Source organism: Salvelinus namaycush, chromosome 35, assembly GCF_016432855.1.
Source record: "Salvelinus namaycush isolate Seneca chromosome 35, SaNama_1.0, whole genome shotgun sequence".
Taxonomy (NCBI): Eukaryota; Metazoa; Chordata; class Actinopteri; order Salmoniformes; family Salmonidae; genus Salvelinus; species Salvelinus namaycush.
Window position 1 is genome coordinate 1 of NC_052341.1, and position 9190 is coordinate 9190.

The 9190-nt window shown below is 50.9% G+C and overlaps 1 long non-coding RNA gene across 1 annotated transcript; it reads right to left on the reverse strand.

Moving 5' to 3' along the window:
- Positions 1-5375: 5375 nt before the first annotated feature.
- Positions 5376-6503, reverse strand: LOC120029551. The gene is made up of 3 exons (XR_005473591.1): positions 6297-6503; positions 5709-5919; positions 5376-5496 (listed from the first exon to the last, which is right to left on the reverse strand). It is a non-coding gene; the product is annotated as an uncharacterized LOC120029551 (long non-coding RNA).
- Positions 6504-9190: the final 2687 nt, after the last annotated feature.

The following is a 9190-nucleotide window of genomic DNA, read 5'->3' on the forward strand; positions in this document are numbered from 1 at the left end:
CTACTGGTGTCCCCCCCCCCCCCCCCCCCCCCCCCCCCCCCCCCCCCCCCCCCCCCCCCCCAGAGCCCACGTACTCTCACTACTGGTGTCCCCAGAGCCCACGTACTATCACTACTGGTGTCCCCAGAGCCCACGTACTATCACTACTGGTGTCCCCAGAGCCCACGTACTCTCACTACTGGTGTCCCCCAGGGCTCACGTACTATCACTACTGGTGTCCCCCAGAGCCCACGTACTCTCACTACTGGTGTCCCCCAGGGCTCACGTACTCTCACTACTGGTGTCCCCCCCCCCCCCCCCAGAGCCCACGTACTCTCACTACTGGTGTCCCCAGAGCCCACGTACTCTCACTACTGGTGTCCCCCCCCAGAGCCCACGTACTCTCACTACTGGTGTCCCCCAGAGCCCACGTACTATCACTACTGGTGTCCCCCCCCAGAGCCCACGTACTCTCACTACTGGTGTCCCCAGAGCCCACGTACTCTCACTACTGGTGTCCCCAGAGCCCACGTACTCTCACTACGGGTGTCCCCCAGGGCTCACGTACTATCACTACTGGTGTCCCCAGAGCCCACGTACTATCACTACTGGTGTCCCCCAGGGCTCAAGTACTATCACTACTGGTGTCCCCCAGAGCCCACGTACTATCACTACTGGTGTCCCCCAGGGCTCAAGTACTCTCACTACTGGTGTCCCCAGAGCCCACGTACTCTCACTACGGGTGTCCCCCCAGAGCCCACGTACTCTCACTACTCGTGTCCCCCAGAGCCCACGTACTCTCACTACTGGTGTCCCCCAGAGCCCACGTACTCTTACTACTGGTGTCCCCCCCCCCCCCCCCCCCAGAGCCCACGTACTCTCACTACTGGTGTCCCCCCCCCCCCAGAGCCCACGTACTCTCACTACTGGTGTCCCCCAGAGCCCACGTACTCTCACTACTGGTGTCCCCCAGAGCCCACGTACTATTACTACTGGTGTCCCCCCAGAGCCCACGTACTCTCACTACTGGTGTCCCCCAGAGCCCACGTACTCTCACTACTGGTGTCCCCCAGAGCCCACGTACTCTCACTACTGGTGTCCCCCAGAGCCCACGTACTATTACTACTGGTGTCCCCCCAGAGCCCACGTACTCTCACTACTGGTGTCCCCCAGAGCCCACGTACTCTCACTACTGGTGTCCCCCAGAGCCCACGTACTCTCACTACTGGTGTCCCCCAGAGCCCACGTACTATTACTACTGGTGTCCCCCCAGAGCCCACGTACTCTCACTACTGGTGTCCCCCAGAGCCCACGTACTATTACTACTGGTGTCCCCCCCCCCCCCAGAGCCCACGTACTCTCACTACTGGTGTCCCCAGAGCCCACGTACTCTCACTACTGGTGTCCCCCCCCCAGAGCCCACGTACTCTCACTACTGGTGTCCCCAGAGCCCACGTACTCTCACTACGGGTGTCCCCCCAGAGCCCACGTACTATTACTACTGGTGTCCCCTAGAGCCCACGTACTCTCACTACGGGTGCCCCCCCCCCCCCCCCCCCCAGAGCCCACGTACTATCACTACTGGTGTCCCCCCCCCAGAGCCCACGTACTATTACTACTGGTGTCCCCCCAGAGCCCACGTACTATCACTACTGGTGTCCCCCCAGAGCCCACGTACTATCACTACTGGTGTCCCCCCCCCCAGAGCCCACGTACTATCACTACTGGTGTCCCCCAGAGCCCACATACTATCACTACTGGTGTCCCCCCCCCCAGAGCCCACGTACTATTACTACTGGTGTCCCCCCAGAGCCCACGTACTATCACTACTGGTGTCCCCCCCCCCAGAGCCCACGTACTATTACTACTGGTGTCCCCCAGAGCCCACGTACTATCACTACTGGTGTCCCCCCAGAGCCCACGTACTATCACTTCTGGTGTCCCCCCCCCCCCCCCCAGAGCCCACGTACTATTACTACTGGTGTCCCCCCAGAGCCCACGTACTATTACTACTGGTGTCCCCCCAGAGCCCACGTACTATCACTACTGGTGTCCCCCCCCCCCAGAGCCCACGTACTATTACTACTGGTGTCCCCCCAGAGCCCACGTACTCTCACTACGGGTGCCCCCCCCCCCCCCCCAGAGCCCACGTACTATCACTACTGGTGTCCCCCCCCCCCCCCAGAGCCCACGTACTATTACTACTGGTGTCCCCCAGAGCCCACGTACTCTCACTACTGGTGTCCCCCAGGGCTCACGTGCATCACTACTGGTGTCCCCCAGAGCCCACGTACCCTCACTTCTGGTGTCCCCCAGAGCCCACGTACTATCACTTCTGGTGTCCCCCAGGGCTCGGTTGTAGGCCCTCTCCTCTTCTCTCTACACACCAAGTCACTCAGCTCTGTCATATCCTCACATGGTCTCTCCTATCACTGCTATGAGGATGGACCTCAAATCAAATTCAAATCAAATCAAATGTATTTATAAAGCCCTTCATACATCAGCTGATATCTGAAAGTGCTGTACAGAAACCCAGCCTAAAACCCCAAACAGCAAGCAATGCAGGTGTAGAAGCACGGTGGCTAGGAAAAACTCCCTAGAAAGGCAGGAACCTAGGAAGAAACCTAGAGAGGAACCAGGCTATGAGGGGTGGCCAGTCCTCTTCTGGCTGTGCCGGGTGGAGATTATAACAGAACATGGCCAAGATGTTCAAATGTTCATAAATGACCAGCATGGTCAAATAATAATAATCACAGTAGTTATCGAGGGTGCAGCAAGTCAGCATCTCAGGAGTAAATGTCAGTTGGCTTTTCATAGCCGTTCATTAAGAGTATCTCTACCGCTCCTGCTGTCTCTAGAGAGTTGAAAATAGCAGGTCTGGGACAGGTAGCACGTCCGGTGAACAGGTCAGGGTTCCATAGCCACAGGTAGCACGTCCGGTGAACAGGTCAGGGTTCCATAGCCGCAGGCAGAACCGTTGAAACTGGACCTCTCCTCTTCTCTCTATACCCCAAGTCACTCGGCTCCATCATATCTCCCGTCTGGACTCCTGAAACTCTCTGTTGGCTGGGCTCTCCGCTTGAGCCATCAAACCCCTGCAACTTATCCAGAATGGCGCAGTCCGCCTGGTGTTTAACCTTCCTATGTTCTCAATTGTCACACCGCTCCTCCGCACACTCCACTAGCTTTCAGTCGAAGCTTGCATCATCTTCAAGACCCCTAACTTCAGGCTTTCTTTCTTTCTATTGTGTTATTGACTGTACGTTTGTTTACTCCATGTGTAACTCTGTGTTGTTGTTTGTGTCGCACTGCTTTGCTTTATCTTGGCCCGGTGTAAATGAGAACTTGTTCTCAACTGGCCTACCTGGTTATATAAAGGTGAAATAAAAATATATAAATAACTTCAGGCTATGTTCAAACCCTATATCCCAACCCGAGTACTCTGTTCCACCACCTCTGGTCTCTTGGCCCTCCCACCCCTACAGGAGGGAGGCTCCCGCTCAGCCCAGTCTAAACTCTCCCCTGTCCTGGAACCCCAATGGTGGAACAAGCGGAATCCCTGCTCATCTTCCCAAAATGTCGGAAACCTTATTTCTTTGAAGAGTATCTTCAATAACTCTCACGGCACCCCCGACTATACTAGGATATGATGGGGACCAGAAGAACAGAGCAGGCCATGTCATGAGAAGGTAGACAAAAGAGACAATGACTAACAAGAACCTGAGACGGCAACAGACAAGACGCAGAGAAAGTGACAGAAGAGGGCAGATGGAGAGAGGCAGAGAAGGGGTGAGCACAGAGTGGACTATCATTTAAAACTGCTCTAGTGTAAGGGTGCAAGGGTGCTTGGGTACTGTGGGATTTATTCTGTTGAGTAGTATGGAGGTTTATGGCAGTACATTGTAAATGTATGTGTTCCAGACTAGAGAGAGTGTTCTAGACGAGGGAGAGTGTTCCAGGGTGGAGAGGGAGAGTGTTCCAGACTAGAGAGAGTGTTTCAGGGTGGAGGGGGAGAGTGTTCCAGGGTGGAGAGGGAGAGTGTTCCAGGGTGGAGAGGGAGAGTGTTCCAGGTTAGAGAGAGAGTGTTCCAGGGTAGAGGGAGAGTGTTCCAGGGTGGAGAGGGAGAGTGTTCCAGGGTGGAGAGGGAGAGTGTTCCAGGGTGGAGAGGGAGAGTGTTCCAGGGTGGAGAGGGAGAGTGTTCCAGGGTGGAGAGGGAGAGTGTTCCAGACTAGAGAGAGTGTTCCAGGGTGGAGAGGGAGAGTGTTCCAGGGTGGAGAGGGAGAGTGTTCCAGACTAGAGAGAGTGTTCCAGGGTGGAGAGGGAGAGTGTTCCAGGGTGGAGAGGGAGAGTGTTCCAGGGTGGAGAGAGAGAGTGTTCCAGGGTGGAGAGAGAGAGAGTGTTCCAGGGTGGAGAGAGAGAGTGTGTTCCAGGGTGGAGAGAGAGAGTGTGTTCCAGGGTGGAGAGAGAGAGAGTGTTCCAGGGTGGAGAGAGAGAGAGTGTTCCAGGGTGGAGAGAGAGAGTGTTCCAGGGCGGAGAGAGAGAGTGTGTTCCAGGGCGGAGAGAGAGTGTGTTCCAGGGTGGAGAGAGAGAGAGTGTTCCAGGGTGGAGAGGGAGAGAGTGTTCCAGGGTGGAGAGAGAGAGTGTGTTCCAGGGTGGAGAGAGAGAGAGTGTTCCAGGGTGGAGAGAGAGAGAGTGTTCCAGGGTGGAGAGAGAGAGTGTGTTCCAGGGTGGAGAGAGAGAGAGTGTTCCAGGGTGGAGAGAGAGAGAGTGTTCCAGGGTGGAGAGAGAGAGAGTGTTCCAGGGCGGAGAGAGAGAGAGTGTTCCAGGGCGGAGAGAGAGAGTGTGTTCCAGGGCGGAGAGAGAGTGTGTTCCAGGGTGGAGAGAGAGAGAGTGTTCCAGGGTGGAGAGGGAGAGAGTGTTCCAGGGCGGAGAGGGAGAGTGTTCCACGGTGGAGAGAGAGAGAGTGTTCCAGGGTGGAGAGGGAGAGAGTGTTCCAGGGCGGAGAGAGAGTGTTCCAGGGTGGAGAGAGAGAGTGTTCCAGAGCAGAAAGACCCACAGTAGCTACTGTAATTGAGTCTTGGCAGTACAAAAGAGACTGAAGATTGCATATATATTGGAACGCAAAATTAATTATTTCATACTGCTTGAGCGTGTGTAAAGCATTTGTTCCTATACATTCATGTACATTTTAGTATAGCAAAATTCCTAGGCTTTCCTTGGAATCCTGGTTGGGGAATTCCAGATGTCCTGCTTATAGTATTCCCTCTTGATTCCGGGATTCTGTAAAACCTGGACATTTTTTTGAAAAACTTTCCGGAGGTTTTGCAACCTTTATAAATTCACCTGTTCTGTGTCCGGTGCTGTATCTGCCTCCGAACACACTGTGTCCTGCAGGCATGGAGAAAGGTGCTCCTGTACTCGTCCTGAATACCTGACTCTTAATGAGCGGATGGGGGAACAGTGAGGTGGTCACGTACCAGTCGTCATTCACCATGCATACTGGAATCCCATTTAGACCTATCGAGGAAAAAGAAAGGCGGAGACTGTGTCACAAATGGCACCCTATTCCCTATTAACCCTGGTCAAAAGAAGTGCACTACGTAGGAAATAGGGTGCCTTGGTCCAATGCGGTCTCTCACCTTGGATGTGTGTGACTCTGTGTGGGTGAGGGTTGTGTCTCTCACCTTGGATGTGTGTGACTCTGTGTGGGTGAGGGTTGTGTCTCTCACCTTGCATGTGTGTGACTCTGTGTGGGTGAGGGTTGTGTCTGGAGAAGAAGGAGTGGTGACTCAACGCTCCAAAGCGTGGACTGCCCCTAGTGGCCGTGTTGGAAACGTCAGCCGTGCGCGGGATAACGTGATCGTCATGATGACCCGTGTTCCTGTCAGATATTTTCTTTTCACCACAGGGATCTGGGCTGTTCAAGACCGACATGCTGATCTGTGAGAGAAATATCACAGGGTTTATTGTGGATATGAAGGGTTGATATGGCTCTCCGTTTAGTCGAGCGTGGTGCTTGCACATGGCAGGATTGTGGGTTCGATTCCCGGGTTCACCTGCTTTGGATCAAAACGATTGCTAAATGGTACTATTAGAGACAGATCAATTACCATTGAAAGGTAACATTTAAATCCCAAACTATACCAAGCCTTGTTGTGCACATACTGTATATAAATAATATCATGTTGTCATGGAAACTTGAGAAGTCACGTGGACTTCGTAACAGTTTTGTGCAGGCAGATTTAGTGCTGATGTATTTTTAAAAATGTTTTTTTATTAAAAACTCTTTAAATAAATAAAATGTAAACTTATCCTACCTCAGAATGTCCACATTAGCCTCTCCTCAGTCTTCAGACTCTGACTTGGTGTCCAATGTTTCCCACGTTGCTAGGAGACTCAGCTCTCAACGTGAAAAAGAAAAGCATTTGGTTAACAATGGGGACTGTAACTTCCACCCTGTGCATTAATCCCTGAGGAAATCCCTGTATATTCTGAGGCTGTCAACAGAGGCTACGTTCCAAATGGCACGCCATTACCCACACGGAGTGGACAAAACATTAAGAACACCTGCTCTTTCCATGACATAGACTGACCAGGTGAATCCAGGTGAAAGCTATGACCCCTTATTGATGTCACTAGTTAAATCCACTTCAATCAGTGTAGATGAAAGGGGAGGAGACGGGTTAAAGAAGGATTTTTAAGTCTTGAGACATTTGAGACATGGATTGTGTATGTGTGTCATTCAGAGGGTGAATGGGCAAGACAAAATGTTGAAGTTCCTTTGAACGGGATATGGTAGTAGGATCTAGACACATCAGTTTGTGTCAAGACCTGCAAAGCTGCTGGGTTTTTCACCATCAACCGTTTCCTGTGTGTATCAGGAAGGGTCCACCACCCTAAGGACATTCAGCCAACTGGACACAACTGTGGGAAGTACTGCCCCAACGATTAAGACTGTTCCGATGGCAAAAGGGGGTCAACTCAATATTAGGAAGGTGTTCTTTAAGCTGGACATCAAGAGAAAGATGAAAGACATTACAGTCTATCCTGGATAGGACCCACTCTAAGACATTACAGTGTATCCTGGATAGGACCCACTCTAAGACATTACAGTGTATCCTGGATAGGACCCACTCTAAGACATTACAGTATATCCTGGATAGGACCCACTCTAAGACATTGTTACAGTCTATCCTGGATAGGTCCCACTCTAAGACATTGTTAGAGTCTATCCTGGATAGGACCCACTCTAAGACATTACAGTGTATCCTGGATAGGACCCACTATAAGACATTACAGTGTATCCTGGATAGGACCCACTCTAAGACATTACAGTGTATCCTGGATAGGTCCCACTCTAAGACATTGTTAGAGTCTATCCTGGATAGGTCCCACTCTAAGACATTACAGTGTATCCTGGATAGGTCCCACTCTAAGACATTACAGTGTATCCTGGATAGGTCCCACTCTAAGACATTGTTAGAGTCTATCCTGGATAGGTCCCAATCTAAGACATTACAGTGTATCCTGGATAGGTCCCACTCTAAGACATTACAGTGTATCCTGGATAGGACCCACTCTAAGACATTGTTAGAGTCTATCCTGGATAGGACCCACTCTAAGACATTACAGTGTATCCTGGATAGGACCCACTCTAAGACATTGTTAGAGTCTATCCTGGATAGGACCCACTCTAAGACATTACAGTGTATCCTGGATAGGACCCACTCTAAGACATTACAGTGTATCCTGGATAGGACCCACTAAGACATTACAGTGTATCCTGGATAGGTCCCACTCCAAGACATTACAGTGTATCCAGGATAGGACCCACTAAGACATTACAGTGTATCCTGGATAGGTCCCACTCCAAGACATTACAGTGTATCCTGGATAGGACCCACTCCAAGACATTACAGTGTATCCAGGATAGGACCCACTAAGACATTACAGTGTATCCTGGATAGGTCCCACTCTAAGACATTGTTAGAGTCTATCCTGGATAGGACCCACTCCAAGACATTACAGTGTATCCTGGATAGGACCCACTCTAAGACATTACAGTGTATCCTGGATAGGTACCACTCTAAGACATTGTTAGAGTGTATCCTGGATAGGACCCACTCTAAGACATTACAGTGTATCCAGGATAGGACCCACTAAGACATTACAGTGTATCCTGGATAGGACCCACTCTAAGACATTACAGTGTATCCTGGATAGGACCCACTCTAAGACATTACAGTGTATCCTGGATAGGTCCCACTCTAAGACATTGTTAGAGTCTATCCTGGATAGGTCCCACTCTAAGACATTGTTAGAGTCTATCCTGGATAGGTCCCACTCTAAGACATTACAGTCTATCCTGGATAGGACCCACTCTAAGACATTACAGTCTATCCTGGATAGGACCCACTCTAAGACATTACAGTGTATCCTGGCTAGGTCCCACTCTAAGACATTGTTAGAGTCTATCCTGGATAGGACCCACTCTAAGACATTACAGTGTATCCTGGATAGGTCCCACTCTAAGACATTACAGTGTATCCTGGATAGGACCCACTCTAAGACATTACAGTGTATCCTGGATAGGTCCCACTCTAAGACATTACAGTGTATCCTGGATAGGTCCCACTCTAGGACATTGTTACAGTCTATCCTGGATAGGACCCACTCTAAGACATTACAGTGTATCCTGGATAGGTCCCAATCTAAGACATTACAGTCTATCCTGGATAGGACCCACTCTAAGACATTGTTAGAGTCTATCCTGGATAGGTCCCATTCTAAGACATTACAGTGTACCCTGGATAGGACCCACTCTAAGACATTACAGTGTATCCTGGATAGGTCCCACTCTAAGACATTACAGTGTACCCTGGATAGGACCCACTCTAAGACATTACAGTCTATCCTGGATAGGACCCACTCTAAGACATTACAGTGTATCCTGGATAGGACCCACTCTAAGACATTACAGTGTATCCTGGATAGGACCCACTCTAAGACATTACAGTATATCCTGGATAGGACCCACTCTAAGACATTGTTAGAGTCTATCCTGGATAGGACCCACTCTAAGACATTGTTAGAGTCTATCCTGGATAGGACCCACTCTAAGACATTACAGTGTATCCTGGATAGGACCCACTCCAAGACATTACAGTGTATCCTGGATAGGTCCCACTCCAAGACATTACAGTGTATCCTG